Here is a 10,896-nt window from a genome sequence, read left to right on the forward strand (position 1 = left end):
AGGCCTCATTGCCGACATGTGACAGGTTATGTCCTTTCCTTTGACCCCTAAATTAGAATTTTACATTCATTTTTCCGCCCGCTATTAGCATGCCCGTAAACGGGTATAATGAGCATGGATTCTGGGGAATTCTGGGGAATCTAGGAATAAAAATAGAAAAAAAATTTCTGCAGGCCGGGCCTTAATATCAACAATAATTCCACCTCCCCCTTATGTATTTATTGAGTACTGAATGGACTCAATGGAAAGACTCGGAAATGGTCTTAGATTTTGCATCCTAATTTTGCGTGCATCTCATTTTTTCGCAGCATCTTAGACCTCACTCTACTTAAACCACCTTGAGAATCTTAAACTCAGATTCCACTTGAATCTTACATTTCGGATCTTATAATTTAAGATACGAAATAGATCTTATTCCTGGTAAGACCCCTTCAGTATCTTAATTTTCATAAGATGCCGTCAAAAAATCCGAAATATATCTTATTTTAAGATTTTTTTCCAGTCTTATAGTCTTAGATCTTAGTTTAAGAGCCCTCCTAAGAGCCGAATTTGGTATCTCTATTACTCGAGAAATCGTTTTTTCTATAGGTCTTCGAAAGGGATGAAAAAAATTTGTCGAAAATTCTGAAGCCGAAGTACTCCACGATATACGGTGAAATGTGCCAAACGAATTTACCTTGATATCATCAGGATGATGTATCATAACAGACGGACGGTGCAAAAACCATAATTTATAAACAGGATAATAGTCCTTCGCTCAATTTCTGGCAAAGTACCACCAATGTTCTGAATCACAGAATTAAAAGTAAGACTTTAATTTCAAGCGCTCATCAAAACGACACAAAATTTATCGATTCATAGTCATTCATTTATATTGATGAGAAATAAATTTTGGGAAAAGCATTGAGTGGTATTGTCCGTCGAGCATATTTGCAAACACTGAAAATGTCGCTCAACATTTTTTTCCAGAACTGCTCGCTCCCAAGATAATTACCGAAATGACTAATGTCAACGTTGCTACGTATTATGTTATCACTTTACTGATGTACGATTTAATCGAACTTTCATCACTCATATATTGTGTGACGTAATTTCCTGAGGTTCACGGAACCCTCAATCCACTACGTAGCCCTTCGACGTACGACCACCCTGAAACAGCAAATAAGTCGAGCGCCAGGTCGTTATTACCAGAACGACCACTGGAATGAAACGAATAGCCAAAAACAAAATTTCCGGAATAATCCCAAGCTTCGAAACGGTCTCCTGCTAGCTCCGACCGAAGAACGGCGTGAAGATCACTGGTGAAGCTTAGGTTAAAGTATGACTAGGTGCTGCCCAAATAAATAAAGTTATCTCAAGATTGCGGGGGAAAAATCACAATATTTAATCAGACTTAGATGACTTGATATAAATAAAATAAATCAATTTCTTTGGAAAACCCCCTTTGGTTGTTTTGATCGATCAACGATCATGAGGCTTCGATAGTACTGATTCTACAATTGTCCAAGGAATAAATGATTCTGATAGGAAAATAAAGAAGTAATCTACTTAGTCAATTTAGTCAAAAGAGATTCCGATAGTTAAATTCAAAGATCTAACCACCCCAAAAGTCAAGAATAACCAATGTCAAAGAGAAAAAAAAAATAAGACCAGAATCAAAATATCGTCAACAATAATCATGTAGATTGAACAACACTGAACGATCGACCCAAGAATTCGTCTACGTGACAAGTAACGCTGGCTGTCCGACACAAATACGAAAACTCAAGACAACGGGCCAGCGAAACGAAGCAAGGTCACGAGACACAAAAGACCTACGTTCAATGTCCTTCACTGAATATTCACCGACAGAGAGAGCGTTCATCTAACACAATTAATTTAGACGCAACACTAACACATTTTCAACAACCAAAATATGCATAAAATAATCGTTACTCGCAACATGAAACCCGAGAGCCCGAAACTCTACGAAATGACTCAATGTCGCGAGACAACCGAAATCAAATGATTAAACACAATAATTCCAATTACGCACGAGAGAGAGACGAAAAGACCCACTAATCAAGTACTGACCAGAGTGACTAGGACTCTATCCGGCAATTATCTTGAAACTCTAAAAGTCCTACGGGACTAAGATGCACGGAACATCTATTCCAAAATTCTAAAATTGGCTAGAGTCCTACTCACGACAAATTTACACAGATGCGTCATACAGAGTCGTAGCCATCACGCTCACCCAGCAGTCCACCTCGATGCCTCCAGAAAACGTCTCAAAACTCCTCAATTCCGAGTCCTCGGGACCTTCCTCCGGACAAATCCACTCGGGGCTTCCTCCACAGGTCTTATTCTCCTTCCCGATCGCCTTCAGGCTCCCCAAAACTCCAAAATTAACGCAATTGAACTCTACAAATTGCTTAAACACAACATATGTTGGAACCACCAAACGGGAAGTGAGGTTCGTTTTCTCAGCGACACCACGCTGGACTGTGAAAACGCGGTAACGACGCTCATTGGCTGCTCATTCCGTTCACTCCTCCAACCAGTTTCCAGACAACTAGACTCTGTCGCTCACATGGCCGAATCAAATCCGTCGGCGCATGCGCAGTGACTTCTCAGACGTTATTTAATTAGAACAATTTATTCCAGAGTATCCATTAAATCCAAATGTCCTCTGACCTCCTTCCAAATCATTCTCCTGACCATTTTGTCACCAAAGGACGATTTAACTCAACCTCCTTCTGATCTCGATGAAATCCTTCACTTCCCCTTCCACATTGAACCAGCCGGGCTCCTACGTCACGTTTCCCCTGGAGTTGCCCGAGAGCTGGCGACCTCTGGCAATCCGAAGACCCATGAGGCTCTCATCACGAACTCGAAGTGTCCTTAAGTCCCTCGACGATTCCCGGAGACATTGCCACCTCAGTCCCACGATGTCGGCGCCAGATTCGATTCAAACAATGCAGAAGACGATACAAAACAAAAGAATTAACAAAATATACTGAATCTCTCTCGTGACTCTCGCTGTCGGTTGGTGACTTCCCGTCTGGTGATTTTTAAATTCGAAACCCACACGCGAAACGGTCGAATAAACAAACAATGCTATTTGTGACGGAAAATAACACGTCACAATTGATACAATAATTACCATAAGGCATATTAAAATCCAACACATTGCCAAGCAACGGCAAAGGTTTGGGCCCCGGAATCTTGTCGATCAATAACCCTCTTCTATTATGATGCAGATAATAGTTAAAAATGAACAGCAACATGAATAGACATAATAAGATCAACGTTGCTAAAGTGAATAACTCCATCGTCACGTAAGTTTTAGTTAACGACAATTAAAGTTCACTGATCAACACGGGCTAATGTGAGCACACTAACTGATGCTCATAATTTCTCGATGTATACATCTAGTAATGGCAATAGTACTGCATATCCGGTGCGCGATAGGTGCACTAGTCATGAGCCATTGCTGGGCAAACGTTGCACAATGTGTTCATTAGTCATGCGCGATGAAAAAATTATTGAAATTCAACAATTAGTTATTGAAATTCACCAACTGGTTGGTGAAATTCTGCAAGTGTTTGTTGCAAAAGGGAACTAACAACCTATTGTTAAAATTGAACAACCAGGTACACATTTTGGTGAGAGACAACCTTTGATAAAGGTGAACGGGTGAGACAAGCAAGATCTCGAGAGTCAACTGCTTACAAGGGTCAAACGGGAAAGACGACAAAAATGATCCTGAAATAGTCGTAAAAGTCGAACGGGCGGAGTCATCAGAAGGGTTGAAAATACTTAAAAGTCAAATTGGACAGACGAAGAAAATGTAGTGTATCCGATGAAATACCAATTCATTATGCGATGTGACCAATTATTATAGGGAAAGAACCCAGGTAAGAATTGACGATAGAAACAGGGCTTATCAAGCCCTGAACCAGGGCTCGGAAATGCTCAATCAGGGCTAGGACTCAGTCTTCCTTCAGCCCTAAAATGATAACCTCGTTTCAGGCTTAGTCCGCAAGGCTTGAACGAGGCTCGATGCCAAGGCTTGATTCAAGCCTTGAATTACCAAATTTTAAAGGTTCAATCGAGCTTCGGCTAAGTAAACTGGAGTATTGTTTACAGATATTTGTATAAACAATTCCTTATTGCTTCATAACCCTTTTTATGAATTTAGAGTAACCTATGAAAGAGAGTGCGGTCGGACCGTACATCACTGTTGCTAAGCGTTTTTGGTGATTGTAATTTATGGTTAATTAACAATGGATGGGAAAAATAGTATATTTCGATACAAGTGCGACGAGTTAAAACACCCCGTCGCACGTGTATCCGAACTATATTTTTCATCACGCTGTGACGAAAAATTCACTTTTCGGCACGCTCCGCGTGCCTAAAAGTCCACTTTCCGTCACATTGTGATGAAAAATATTGTTCGTAACTCGTGAAAAAATGCTTTTTGGCTCGTGGGATTATATCACTTGCCTTCGGCTCGTGATATAAACCTCCCACTCCCCAAAAAACACTTTTTTGCACTCGTTACGAAATATACTATTTTGTCACTGCTGCTACGTTCAGCAAGTGCCGAACTGTGCCATTTTTCGTTTACTAGTAACCGAAAAGGCACTTTTCGACACGGGCTGAACGTAGCAGCAGTGACAAAATAGTATATTTCGTAACGAGTGCAAAAAAGTGTTTTTTGGCGAGTGGGAGTTTTATATCACGAGCCGAAGGCGAGTCATATAATCCCACGAGCTAAAAATAGTATATTTCAGCACGTGTGGGGCAATATCGTCTTTAACGTGTGTGGGGTTTACAGCATGAGCCGAAGGCGAGTGATGTAACCACACACGTTAAGGACGAAATTTCCCAACAAGTACTGAACAAAATTGTATGTCACGAAGCCTGAAACCGGCTGAATTAGACACGAGACGCGAAGCGTCGAGTGTGTAATCCAGCCGGTTTCAGGCATGAGTGGCACAAACATTTTTTCATGAGTTACGAACAATATTTTTCATCACAATGTGGCGGAAATTGGACTTTTAGGCACGCGGAGCGTGCCGAAAAGTTCGCGTTTCGTCACAGCGTGATGAAAAATATTTTTCATTACAATGTGCCGGAAAGTGGACTTTTAGACACGCGGAGCGTGCCGAAAATTTCACTTTTCGTCACTGCGTGATGAAAAAATATTATCATCATTAGTTTCTATTAATTATTCATCCTGGATTATTACCGCGCACCTGGAAATTGAAATACAATGGAATCAAACGTTTAATAATTTGCTCCTCTGCTGGGGTTCGATCCGGGGTCCTTCTGATCCGTAGACAAGTGCGCTATCCACTGGGCTACCTGCGACTTCTTAGGATGATACATTTTTTTCGGGTATAAAAATTCAACTTGTGTTAGTGTTATTTTGTTATTTTGTTGATATCCTAATTAAACTTCCTAAACTTGAATGAATGATGGGTCCGATGGATTTATGAGTTCAGAATTGATTGATTAATTAATTATAGATAAGGATAATAATAATTATGTAGCCACGTGCACAAAGAGCTGCTCTAGGCCTGGCCTGGGGTTAGCTTAGATAACTTCGCGGAAAATTATAGCTATGTTTGTAGATGATGATGTTTTCACCACCATTAGCTGATGAGTATTGATATACAAATTGAGGAAATTAATCGGAAGTAACTTTAATTTTCAAGGCCTTGCTGAGCCCTGAATAAGCCTTGACGTACTGAGCCTGGACTAGGCCTGAATTGAGCCTCGCCAATGGCCCCTTTAATCATCCTCATTTGAAGCTCAAGTGAACGGTGAAAGCAAGCCTATCCCAGGCCTGTATAACTGAGCCTCACCAACCCTGGGCTCATACAGGCTTGTTCTCATCGTCAGCCTATGTAATTCTTACCTGGGGAGGACGGGTGGTATCATGAAGGTGTTAGAAGAGTCAGGCGAGAGGGTAGGAAATGTGACGCGTCAGAAGAGTAAAATAGCGGTCATAGGTGTCCGCATTCAATGCGGACAACCCTGACGGGTTGGAATCTAACCGTTAGATACCATCAAAGAGGGTAGAATTAGAAGGGTGGGTGGGAAAATCTGTAACCCATTACGGATCAAACTGATAACTTCCCGACCCATTCCCAAGTATGCAATTTCCTAATGACCGAACAACCACTGGAATTATTTTGTTATCTTTATTTAGCTGTTTAAATGAACTGTTTGAAATAGCTTTTTGCGACATTGTAAAACATAAGTTTCCGGACAGATAATTACAAACAATTAAATTAAAAGTTTTGTTTGATTGGTTGGACGGCCATATTGGGTGGTTTGAATCCGCGCGTCCCTAACGCCTGACAACGGCCTGCTCTAGTGACTATTCGGACTGAATTTACGAGGTTATATGGACCACATGTGCAGTGTTGCCGTATGATCATTGAAGGTTAGACCAACGAAAGTCAAGTATAAAATTGAATAAAATATTGTTTATAATATTCATTGAAGAAAGTGCAAAATGTATTTAACAATGAAAAATCCAAAAAGCGAGAGAATGGCAAAATTTTCTCCAAAACTGAAATCTTACTTGAAAAAAAGTTGCTAATTTGAACGGAGTACAGTAGACTCTCGTTATAGTCGCACTCACGGGGCTGTAGGGGCAGCCGATTCTAAGAATGGGACTGTATTTCTCTTCCCCCACCAGGTGCTCACGGTAAGCCTAAATTCTGGGAATCGGGAGCGATAAGAAAATAAATTTTACTCCAATTATTTTTCTCTTCAATTCGCATTGAACATTTTTATTAAATATAAAAATTATTTTCATTAAACACTTTTATTAAATTAACAAAATGAATTGCGTTGAACACTTTTAGTAAATTAATGAAATGAATAGAAATATTAATAACATCGCATTGCACCACTGCGAAGACCCTCTCTTCGTGACAGTCAAGAGTGAACTGAATTTCTCTCTCGCAAATTCATTTTTCCTGAATTTTATTTCCCGAATTTCTTAGAAATGCAAAACAAAGCCCATTCCGAGAAAACACAGGGGCATTTGAATCCACACCTCGGAGGTGGTACGGAGTGGGGGAAGCGCTCGAGCTCGAAAAAATCGATATGAGGGGAAATGCGACTATAACGAATGCGACTATAACGAGAGTCTACTGTAGTTGTTTATCCTTCAAGAGATAAATCCCAACAATAGCTTATCGGCATTGAGATATGAGAGTTTATTACTTAATCATGATGGCTGGATCATGGGATTGACTACAATGAGTTGTGTACGCGTGCGGAATCCAATTCAGGTCTGATATGTACATATTCAAACGGCCTCTTAAATAATACATTGTTTATTTCTTGTCACTTGGTCAGCATGATCCAGTTACGGTGGCAAGTGTCACGCTGTCAATGCTACATGCCCACATATTTAACAATAATGCGGTTGAATAAATCTGGGGCACAACACCACAATAGACAATTATTTTTCAAAATCCACCAATGACGTCTTTGCCTGAAAAATTGATTGGAAACCCTCCAAGTGAATTTTTATAACCGGAAGCACTGTGAAAATAACCACCGNGAAACCCTCCAAGTGAATTTTTATAACCTGAAGCACTGTGAAAATAACCACCGGGCCGCAAGGTTCATTTCGGGGTGTTAGAAATATATATATTAGGGTGTCCGGCGGAGAGACCCATTTTATTGGCGACCTCTTCAGATTGTAGTATTATGGGTCAGAAATAGCAGGAATGAAGACAGGGCATGTTGGCTTATTCTATGTCCCGCAAAGAGTAAGTTTATTTTCTAGAAGAAATACACAGGGAAAAAAGAAACTGAGTGCTTGAACATAATTGACAATTCGAATATTCGAGTTTTCATGTTGAAAATGATAAAGTTTATGAGTGTTAGAGATAATTGAAGTGAGAGAATTTTTTTTTTAATTCAATTGTAAATAGTTAACAACAAATCAAATTTCGAATTCACTGATTTTGCACGATAGATTTTTCAACGTAACACCCAAAAAAAAGTCGGTCTGAATCAAGCTGGACTGAATCATACCGGGAATCGACTTGTTGCATGTCGAATTGATGGCATTAATCAAGTCGGACTCGGACAGATTCAAACCAGAATATCGGTCTGATTCAAGTCTATTTTTCGACTTGATTCAGACCGACTTCGGGTTGATTCAGGTCGATTTTTCGGTTTGATTCAAATCGATTTGTCTCTAAATTCACGATGTACATTGTCGATGAAGTCCCCTTGCGGAGCCTCATACATAGGGGGTTGGGTGTATACATCCAGAATTCAGTACACCCCCGCCCCTCCCGTTGTCGACTTAGTTCGTCGGTGAGTTTTTCATATCTCCGAAACTAATGGAGACAGCGAATTTTTACTGAAAAATTGGGGTGGGGAGGCTTGTATTGAATTGTTGATGTATACCCCCCAATTTGTAACCTCGGCCGCAATTCTTTTGTTTAATCTGAAAATTTTCTAAAATAGAAAAAAATTCACACAGAAAAAAAAGTGGATTAGCTTTAGAAACTCGTTTCTAGATTTTAGAATCTCCTGTTCTTAAGCTTTATCCTTGGTGGGGTTATAAAAATTAACCAATTTGGGAATTGTTTTTAAGAACTAATATGTTCTAAAACCAATGCTGTATTGTTCTCAATTTTAGAAAGTTTTCAGATTGAAATAAAAAATTGCGGCTGAGGTACTTAAAGGACGTAAGTGCCCCATACATAGGGAGGGGTGCCCAAATATGGGAATTGAGAATTCATAACCAAAAAAATTGAGTCGGTGAGTTCTTCAAAAATAGCTCCGAAACTAAGGGAGATAGCGAATTTTTACGAACATTTTCGGGGGCCGGGGGCGGGGTGTATTGAGGATTCACTACCAAAAAAATTGAGTTGGCGAGTTTTTCAAAAATATCTTCGAAATTTTATGTCCGGAGACGTTGTCACCGTCGGAGGACAACGTTTATATTTAAAATATCCGAAACACGAATTATCAATTAAGGATGATCCAAAGGATCATCTTCAATCTCTTTCAATTTTTATTAATTAGGACGACGCTCCGCAGTCCTTTTCGGGGCGTTAAATGATGAAGAATTTATTTGGAGTCAGGAAAGAACTTTATGTAATCCATTCATTACTTCGAAATGTCGATTAATTGAGTAGTTTATTAACCCTGACTTTTTCGGTTCAAAACTAAGGTAATAATTTCGTTAGAATTATCAATTTTGAATTTATAATTTCTTTAGGAAACTAATTTACATTCTACATTTATTGTTCACAATTTAAGTGGTGAAACATTGGTAATTTCTTTGTGATAGAAATAGTGTGGAGTTTTAATAAATTGATTTCGGTTGTAATTAATTTCTTAGTAAAACTTCGATCTGTGAATCCTTCGATAAACCAAGGATTTCTTTACGACAATTAAGCCCTATGTATGTACTTTATATTAGCCTATCTTCTTTCACTTTCTAAATACTAGGTACAGTTTGATGAAGATTTCAGTGGTTAAGAAAATTAGATTTTCGTGAGAACGCGAAACAAAATGTTGGATGTCCCTTATACGCATGAAAAGAATCCGATTTCAGACATTTTCCGCCAGTAGTTCAACAGTTCGCGATCACAAATATTAATAATGATCCTAAATAATATGAAACGCGAATATAATTCGTTAGAGGCTACCTGACATGTAAGAAAAGACACTAATCTCGACTCAAGGATGCAGTATCCCTACACAAATTAGTCCGATAGCTGTCTACTATTATTCGACAGGTTACCACGCATAGTATCGCACTAATCGACCTTACGGCCAATTACTATATAGAAAGGTACGCAAAGGTAGATCGATTTTGTGAGTTTTCCACCAGTAACTTGACGAATTCGCGATCACCAAAGAAAATTTAGATTTCTCTTAAAGAGGGGGAGAAGCTCCTTTTAAGACTCGTCTACTCGGGACGAGGAGCGATAAACGACTGATTTAATTTATGATTTTAATTATGGAATTGAGCGATGACCTACTAAATTATGTGGTGCAAAGCTTGGATTTTTCGCTGATCAATTAACAACAGCATGGGCTGTGCTAACTGTCTTCGATTTCGTCAACTTTACGGGTGGCAAATGTTTGTTGAGGGAATAAAATTGGGAAATGACGACTAAAGTCGGTCATTTCCCAATTTCATAATAATAATTTTATAACAATGGTAAATTCCCAATAAAATGATTGAAAAATTATTTTTGGACATTACAGAAAATAAGGGAGACAGCGAATTTCTACTGAAAAAAAAGGGGGGGGGGGGCTATCAATTTTTTTTACCGCGGGGATCAGAAGATACAGATTGATACGAGACAATGAGTTGAAAAACTCCGCACCAAGAACTTCCCGAGTCGAGGATTTAGTTCTGATTGGACGTACACAGGTCTTTCAAGATCTCTCCAGACCTAGATGGACCTGGTAAGTCCGAATCAGTTCTGCGACGTACTTTTCCAGAGACCATTCGAATCCTCAGTTCTTTTCGGTCCTGAGAAGCCCTCCTCGATGCTACCGAGAACGCGTGATTTTACGACCGGGTGAAGGGGAAGGCATGTATGCGGAGGGTTGAAATTTGTAGCCAACGAGGAGACAGGGTTGCAGAATATATTTTAGCCACCCTCATCTCCCCGTTTGCAGGCGGTGTTTAAATAAAAAATAGTGAACGTTGATTCTGTATTTATTGACCCCCTGATGCCAATGAAACCCTCGGAGGTGACAGAAATGGGGAAAAAAAAATTTTCAGTTTCACGTGGGTCAAGGGTGAAAGTCGATTTTCGCCAAAATTGAATTTTTTCGCCAAGTGAAAGTTGATTCTGTATTTTCTAACAATTCTGATGCCAATGAAACCCCCGAAGGCGCGAC

This window comes from Diachasma alloeum, unplaced genomic scaffold (assembly GCF_001412515.2).
Source record: "Diachasma alloeum isolate Michigan unplaced genomic scaffold, Dall2.0 Dall_scaffold_00646, whole genome shotgun sequence".
NCBI classification, from domain to species: domain Eukaryota; kingdom Metazoa; phylum Arthropoda; class Insecta; order Hymenoptera; family Braconidae; genus Diachasma; species Diachasma alloeum.